The sequence below is a fragment of the Amborella trichopoda genome, chromosome 5 (genome assembly GCF_054954075.1).
Source record: "Amborella trichopoda isolate Santa Cruz 75 chromosome 5, AtrichopodaSantaCruz75HAP2 v2.0, whole genome shotgun sequence".
Classification (NCBI taxonomy): domain Eukaryota; kingdom Viridiplantae; phylum Streptophyta; class Magnoliopsida; order Amborellales; family Amborellaceae; genus Amborella; species Amborella trichopoda.
Window position 1 is genome coordinate 36,241,283 of NC_142340.1, and position 9,269 is coordinate 36,250,551.

Below are 9,269 nucleotides of genomic sequence, written 5' to 3' on the forward strand. Positions count from 1 at the left end.
TTAAACATCTTATTAAAAATCATGTCAAAAACTACAACCCTAATTTTTTGGTCTTTAAAGGTTTTCTCGACATCTATTTCATCACTTATTCAAATTAAAGCCATAATTTGTGATTGAGTCGACCACACTTCCTCTTTGCTTCTTTGATTCCAATGCCCTAAATTTATTGAATGATCTATCTCTTCGGTATTAATGAGATACTCAAAGGCCATGTTTTGGATCATTCCTTCTGCAACCTTCTTTCCATATTCTTCACCCTATTCGAAAAATTCTTAATCAACATCTTGATCCTTATCATAGGTCGGATCTTCTAAGAGATCTTCTTGTTCGTCTGAATCTATATCAAAGATTGGTGGCAAATCATAATCTACAACTTGCTAAATTTCTATGCAATCTGCGTCAAAATAAGAAATCTCGTCTTTCAAATCGAAAACTAATGTGATACACCCGACGTCTAAGTCTTCGATCACTCCACACGTGAAGCGCGAAAGTGAAAAGTCTTGTACTCGAGATCATCTTGGGCTAAAAAATCACCATCTTGCCCATTATGGACGCTTGCGTACTACTGCACTAGCTGCTGTAGTTGCCTATCACATTCCCCGATTTTGTCATCTAGGGGAAAATGGAGTGCATAAAAATCCCAGTTCTACGGCCCCTTCTTGCTACTATGGGTTCTTTGAAATCATAAAGCCTTGGCAAATAATCAACAAAAATCTACTGACATCATCAAGATCTACAATGTTTTGGGAAAGCCTTAGCAAAAATCAGCAAACCCTAGACCCCCTCTATAACTTCCTCGCTTTGTTGTTAACTTAGGGTACCAAAAAATTTACATTATAGTAACTCTGTGCAGTACTACAATTGCTCCATACAATGCTACAATACTTTGTATATGGATCACAAGCTTTGATACCAATTTGGTGAAGAAAAATTAAGGGAATAGTAAAATCAGCAAGGAACAAAGCTAAACACAAGCATAATTCAAAGAAATCTAGGGTTTATTCTCCATACCCCAAGGTACAGTTCCAAAAGTATAAGCTTTTATCTCTTGAAAATTCTAAAAGCTATGTGGAATTGACCACCATAAACCTCTTATATATTATAATTTAATGTTTCAAGTATAAAAGGTATCCAAACAAATAATACATTAATCATGTATTCTTACTTAACTTAAAATTCATAAATACAATTTTATCCCTATAAGCAGTAATCCATGAACAATACTAGTGAGTAGAACTTATGAAGTAAATAGACAAAATAAAAACTCAAGAATTTTTAAAAAACCAAAATCTCAATAAATAAACCCTAAAACGAAAACTATAATATAAATCCTTTAAAGTTGAAAAAATAAATTTAATTTTGTCCTCCATCAAAGGGTGAGAGATGTAGTGAGGTGTGTCGTGAGGACTCTTATTCAGTAATTGCAGGGCGTGGTCGATATGTAATGCGTAGTATGGCTCCAAGTGGAACGTGTGTGCAAGTGTTGCATTGTGCGGGGAGTATATGTATTGTAAGTTGTTGTTAGATGTAAGCTTTAGGAAAAATGACCTTTACCCCCTTCCTCGAAACTTCCCTCCATATTAGCCTTTTGAGTTCACAAAATCCCTCGTACCCCAACAAATTAAAAAATTTGGGACCTTTAGCCCATGAATTGTGTTTTTCTTTGTTCTTCTACAAATTTGATCTTTTTATTTTACAAAATGCTCCCTTCCCTTACTACGTATTTCACCCACGATTTCTTCTATATATAGTGTGGTTTGCATAAGGTTGCAACCTTAAATAATCATATTAAGGCATGCGTCCAAATTTTATCCTAAATGTAATGCTGGTGTCGAAAATTTGTGGGATGTCTTGATAATCTATTTTGATTTCTATTTCTTAAATTCCAAACTCCAAAAATGGTTCAAATCGAATAAATAGATAAACATTTGAAAATCATGAAATGGAAGGTCCATGTAATATGTTGAAAGATACATTATTTTTTTGACTAAAAATCTATTTTCATTTCATATTTATACATCTCGATGTTGATCTGATTATCTAGAGGATTTTCCAACATCAAAAAAACTTTTTTGATGGATATTTGAGGTTAACTATAAATCTACATTTTAAGATTGCAACGTTATACAAACGTTTTTCTATTTTATATTTGCACATAAAATGGGACACATAGGATCCTCATATAATGTAACCATGGGATGACTTAAAAAAATAAAGAAACTAGCAACAAGTAAATTTTAACTAATCTTATGCCAATCTTAAGAACCAATAGATTGAACAACGTGCATATAACAACTAGGAAAACACAATTTTATCGTCGAAATTATAAAAAAAGGGGACCATCTAAGGTAGACAATATACAATTTTCCCGTGACATGGGAAAAAATGATCTAAGACTTTATGAGTCATTTGATGTGCAAATCGGGTGATCTTGAATGGTGGACAATCTATATCTATGTATATACAGTTAAAAAAAAAATCCAACTTTATTTGATTTATACCAACAAGAATACCTACAGGTGTTCACAAAGCAATTTAGTTTCATAAAAATTAAATTGTAATACACTATGGGATCCTCCACTTTCATGCTAAAATTAGGCATGCCATGCCTTTTAGCTTGTGTGGGACATGGCACTACCTATCGGGTAAAGAGAGCTCAGCAACACACTCGTTAGATTAACCATCATAATTAAAGTGGAAAGTAGTGGAGTCATTATCCCTTACTTTCTTTTACGTATTCCCATCAAGTATTAGTGATAGAATCTCAGAATATACAAAGAACTCTCTATATATTGAATGTTAAAGAATACTCTTATAAATATAGGGCCAGTAACAGTCATGGATAGATACCTATATCTATCATACATATCGTGGATACCGAATCTTATCATAATCAAGAGATATACATCCATACGACCTGATCTAATCAAGAGATACTTATCCCTACACTATATGCATCATTATCTATCTATCTATATCTATCCAGACGATAACACTCCTCCTCAAACTCAAGATGTTGTCCAAGAGACCATCTAGAGTTTGAACAACAATTTTGAAATCGAGCGGTTGAATCTTTAGGGGCGCAAGCATCGGATTGCTTGATCAACTTCATGCTTCAGGATGCATGATCAACTTCAAGTGCACAACTGCAGATTGCTTGATTAGGTTGGACCATAGATTCGAAGTTTAGAACAGTAAGATCCAAAATAGATCAACAAGAGAACATGACAGGCTCGAGCAATGACATGTCAATAAGCCTCAGGAACAAGCCATATCAGAGTAGGCTCGAGCAATCAGATAAACTCCAAACATAAACCAATCAAGACGTCGAGAAAATAGAATGGCACTAGGAAGTGCCAACAAAACTCCGTATAGATCCAAGATCGATTCAACAGCTCGTTGGCTAGTACAGACATTATAGGGTAACAAGAAAACATATTTGATCATACAGAGAACAAATGAGCCAAAAAACAACTCGCCAGAGTACAGATAAGTCCAAACACGACTTAACAGAGAGCCAAAACATGACTCAACAGAAGGGCTCTGATCAGTCACTGGTGGTTGTTTTGCAGAGAATCGAAATGAGACTAGGTGGCTATATTGCAGAGTCAAAACACGGCTCGACAGATCGGCCATTTTCAGAAGTGGATTTAAAAGCGGGTTTCAGATTTGGATCAACAAGGATCCGATACCAGAGAGGAGCCCGATAGCAAATCGCTTTGCGGTGGGTGAAGGACTATAAAGTAAATGTTTTGTTGAAGGATCATAACAAGACTATGAAACCAAGGCAGATGGCTTTCACTACTCTAAAAGGAGCCAATGGACCTTTCAAAACTCAACGAGAGTGAAACTTGTAATGGAGGTAAGACTTGAGCAGCTGCAGAGATGTTATGAGATTTCTAAAGGAACGAACCTGAGGCTCGATGCAGATAGGCTCGGCAAAGAGGTTCGGCATAGATAGTCTGGAAAAAGAGGCTATGGCAACTTTAGATCTGAAAAACTAGGCAAAGAGGCTACGACAACCTCATATCTAATAGGCTGGGAAAAGAGACTACAGCAACCTCATAAGTGGGGTCGATGAGTCTATGGCTAATATTAGAATATACAGAGAACTCTTGGTATATTGAATGTTAAAGAATACACAAGACTCCTATAATATTGAGCCAATAATAGTCACGGATAGATACCTATACCTATCATACATATCGAGGATAACTAAACTTATCATAAACAAGAGATATACATCAATACAACCTAATCAAGAGATACATATCCCCCCACATGATACGTATCCTTATCTATCGATCCATATGATAATAATTATATATAATAAACATAAGATATGTGTCATAAAATAACTATGGAATAGGTTACCATAGAAATCCTCAATCGAAGTCGATCTCTCTCTCAACTAAGACATTTCCAAAACATTTGGTCCCTTATTCCATGGAGATAGAGAGAGAGATAGAGAGAGGGGGCCGGTGGGTTTCCTTGTGGCCGCCATCTCAAATGGGCCCCCCAACCTGAAAGAAACAAAGACATTTCTAAACTCCATTTAGTATATTTGAAATGGCTCTGACCTATAAAATCCTGAAAAAAATTTTTAACCTATATAAAAAATTCTTTTCGAGAAAATAAATTATACATAAGATTTTAAAAATTCATTTTGAAGTTCCATAGTCAAATAAAATATATTTAAATTAAAATTAATGTGAAATTGGCTCGAATGGCTCAAGCATTATGCTAATACTATGAGACACTCCATCTATACTAGCAATCATGAACTACTATCTTCTTATCAAACTGACCCAACAGTACTCATGAACCACAACTCATTGCAGAGTTTCATGTTTGGTCCATCAAAACCAACAAATTAGTGAGGAGAACACCATTCTAATCCATGAATTACGGATTCTCCCTTGGGGCAAATTCAAGTTCAATAGGACATTCACACACTTATGTACACATCAGACCATAATGTGTTGCTTCCCTAGAAAGCTATCTTGTATAGATGCTGTTGTTGTAGATACCTAGTTTGAAATTGACCTTTTCTCTGAATTCATAGATCCTGATGTATAGATGCGTACTCATAAACCATATGAATAAGCCTCAGACTGACCCATTTGATCCGTAGGGACAATAGTGATTCAGTACACCACTGTCATCCTAGGCTACAATTTAACCATATATTCACAAATATTCCTTAAATCTCATAAATCCGGAGCTAAAAAACCTAATATCCAAAAAAACCATATTTACAGTGAATTCGACAGAAAATGTTATGAAAATTGTCAAACTGTATATTTAATTCAAAATTGGCTAGCGAACATAATCACAATGAGAATCCCAAAAAAATCTACATAACCTTATTTGATTAGCTATTTTCACCACATAATGCGACACATGAAGAGGAAATTCAGTGCGTGGCATAGCCATGGGTCCCTTCGAGATTTGTATAGGTAACCGCCTTCTAATTTTTGGGGCAATTTTTAATACAAGTAAACATGTTTTGGACCACTTCATGGCTGAAGGCTAGAAACCCATAATCCATAAATGAGATTTCAAGCCCTAGAAACCCTAGATTGTAGAAACCGAAATCCACCTAAAACCTAATCTAGCAGTATTTTAGGGATCCCAAATTTTTGGCACATAACCTCTTCCAAACACCAGTTTCTCTTGTTTTTGCTCTCTTTGTTATTTTTTCTTACTAGTTTCACTTGTTTTTTCTCTCTTTGTTATTTTATCTTACTAGTTTCACTTGTTTTTTCTCTCTTTGTTATTTTTCTTTTGCAAATTGCACAATGAATTGTGCTTGAAAGTTTTAGAGCGTAAGTTTGAGCGTGAGAGGATTGGAATGCGTGATTCACCTTTGTTTTTGAAAGAATTGTTCATCTTGTTAATTTTAGGCAGGCCATAATATTTTAGACAAAAAAAAAAAGAAAAGTCTTCCCCATAACTCTTTCGGCCAATGAAAAAGCATGGATGGTCCGGCGTCTCTTCTCATTTACGTGACGAAGAAAGGGAATTTAATCATTTTCCACTGGTAAGCTCTCCATGTGGGAGAAAGAGTGTCCTAAATGCGAATAGGATTAATATAAAATTGAAATTGATTTTTGTTGTTTTTTTGGGTGTCCTAAATGCGATTAGGATTAATATAAAATTGAAATTGATTTATGTTGTTTTTTTGGGTAAATAGAAGTAAAACTGTTAGAATCGTTACAGTTTAATGTCTATATAAATAATAAGAAGTCAACCCTATATTTTTTAGGAGCTTAGTTGTTGACCTTGCCAAACGAGGGGTTGAGAAAGGCAATTTGCAGGTTATTTTATTATATTTTTACTTCTTCTTTTTTTCCACTTTGTAGGAATTCTTTGACCCTAAAGCTTAAATTAAATTAGAAAAAAAAAAAAAAACCATCCAGTTTTTCCTAAGCCATGATAAGGCCCACGTAGTGTTGCACCACGCTTTTTGGAATCTACGCTCAAGCATTCTTAATTAGTTAAATTTAGGTTAGGTGCAAAAGCGGAGCGTTACCTTACGGAAAGAAGGCCGCACTTCAAAAACCTTGCAATGAACATATGCATGTTCATTCATGATAATGGGATTGATAATGGGATTTGAAGGGAGAAAAAAAAAAAAAAAGTAAATCTGGAAGATCTATGTACCTTAAAAATTAGGTGGTTAGGTTGATATATTATGTGATATACTATTTTTTTGGTTTTCGAATCAATTTTTTTTAGGTAGTTCTTAAAATTGGGGTGATTAATTCAAGAGCTTTTTTTTCTGACACCAAAAGTATATTTTCCAGCAGTGTTTCAAGCTGCGGCTTTGCATTTTATTGTAATGCCTAGGCATCACATAAATATTTTCTATTAAATTTTCGTGAAAGTACATGTTTCTCAAACTGGGTTATGTTTTGGGAATTAAATACAGATTTCGACCTTCTATCTATGTTTAGAATTCTGTTAGTTGAAAAAGAGCATAATAGTAATTTTAAATTTCTTTTAAAATATATTCCTCACTAAAAAAGTAATAAAATCTTTTTAAATTTGAAATTGAATTTGAAAAGATTTTGAAAAAAACAAGAATGCCTTTCTTAAAATATGTGAACTATTTAAAGTCAACGGTCATATATGAATATACGAATTAGTAAATTCTTGGACCGCTCATGTGGTTCCAGAAATCTTTGTTAGGGAGTATTAGCACAATACTTCTTAAAATATCATGAGTAAAGAAGAGATTAGTAATGTTGTGAGAAATTGCTATTTGTTGTCGACATCATTTTCATGTTTTTTGCCATTATAATAATCATTTGATTCATTTATTAACAGAAATGAATGTGTTTTGCTTTACATTTTACCGACGGAACGGATCTGTTTTGTTCACTCTGAAATGTGTTTTGCTACAAATACTATATACTTTAATAATTTGCTAGTCCTGATCCGGATTGACTGGGCAAACCTCTGGCCGGATCAGAAAAAGGAGTTGTTAATGAAACGGAGCCGATACGGGCTTGAACGCATATGCAATCTTCTTCAGCAAGTCCCAATTCAAGTTGTTGTTGCTTGTAGGTTTGAGATAGGGATGCATAATTGCAATTGCAAAATGCAGAAATAACGTAGCTCGTTCAGATATGGCTGAATAATTCCTGGTTAGTTTGCCAAAATGTGGAAATAACGTATCCATGCCGATTCCACCACAAGAATTTTTAGGGCAGTTTGGATGGTGCGCACGAAGTGCAGCATCGACAGCCCTTTTTCTAATACCGGCAAAAGCTTCTTGCCGTTTCCCCCCCCAAATCGCCATGAAGGCCGATTTAATGTGCAATGTCGGCTGATGCATTCTGCATTATCCTACTGCATCAAACACCCCATAATGAAGCAACATGCATATAAAGCTGCATTATTGACAATACATGCGCGATACAAGCAGACCATTAAGATGGTCGGGAAGTGAGGGGTTATTGCAACCTTGTAAGTGTTGGCCTCTTTATTAAGAGGTTATCATCAAACTCATCCTTCTTATTTGCTGCAAGATGCTCTCTTGGTAGGCAGAAATTACAGTGTAGGTCGGTCAATCTTTTTTTTCTTGTTTTTTTCAAACCTTCCTTTTAGTTTGAGGATAGAATCTTTAGTTGAAATTTAAATTCTTGGCTTTTAGTAATTTTTTTAATAGGGTAATGCCCAAGCTTTAGCGTAGTGCCTTAATAACAAAAAAACAAAAAAAGATAAAATAAATAATACTCGGACTGTGGATGTCATCGGAAAGAGGGACAATTTTGAAAAAAATAAATAACCTTCTCTGTAATGGAGCGTATTTTAGGAAATATTTTAAGGTCCGTACGTAAATCAGTATAAAAAATGTGGTTTCGTATTCTTGTATAGGGATCGTCTCCGTGGATTTAGCTGTGGCCCAAACAAAAACGATGTGGCTGTTTTATATGCTCAGCCCGAAAATTGACAATCTCCCTCCATATTCACAGTAGAATGGGTTGCAAAATGAAGAATTGCCTCGGATAAGGTAAATATTTGGTTTCAACTCCATAATTGTTGCATATTCTATTCGTGTATGAATGCATACTCTGTTCGTTTCTTCGTAAAAACGTATACATGATTATGAATTGTCTTGCTTTGAGCTCTTGTAATGTTGATCTAAGCCGTTGAATCTTTTTTTTCTTTTTTTCCCTCGTGTTCATACATTTTGAGATCGAAATGATCGAATTGAAGATTTTAGGTATCAAAATAACCTTTTGTATTGGTTTTTTAAGGTGTGCCTTAATTAATTGTTAAGGGCCTCACCCTTAAATAAATATTCTCCTTTATGGGTCTTAAGGGGTGCGGTTTGTGTACAGCTGAGCCCCTCAACAATCGAAGTAAGGTGCATGTTCAAAAGGTGTTGAAAGATGTTGTTTCCGCACCATAAATTTTTGTGATGTCCTGGAAGTTTATGTTTGTATCTAATTATATAATTCGAAGCTTCAAAGGTAATGTAGATTGAGCAGATCCAAAAACACTTGAAAATCTTGAAAATCAATTGTCAAGAAAATGCCTTACATGATGTATTATTTTAGTGGCAAGAAATCCAATTTTTCTCATGTTTATATATCTTGAGGTTGAGATGATAGATTTGATGATTTATGAACATCAAAAAAATTATTGCTTCAGTTGCTTAAAATTTTTTTCCGAAACCTAATTATGACTAATATTTTTTTTTTTGCTTATTTGTTGTGACAATATAAAAAAATAAGGCATGTAAGTTTAAAACATTT

The 9,269-nt window shown here is 34.5% G+C and overlaps 1 long non-coding RNA gene across 1 annotated transcript; it reads left to right on the forward strand.

Annotated features, from left to right (window-relative positions):
• The first annotated feature begins 7,583 nt into the window (after positions 1 to 7,583).
• Positions 7,584 to 8,940, forward strand: LOC148782071 (uncharacterized). The gene is made up of 3 exons (XR_016056674.1): positions 7,584 to 7,974; positions 8,386 to 8,521; positions 8,853 to 8,940. It is a non-coding gene; the product is annotated as an uncharacterized LOC148782071 (long non-coding RNA).
• Positions 8,941 to 9,269: the final 329 nt, after the last annotated feature.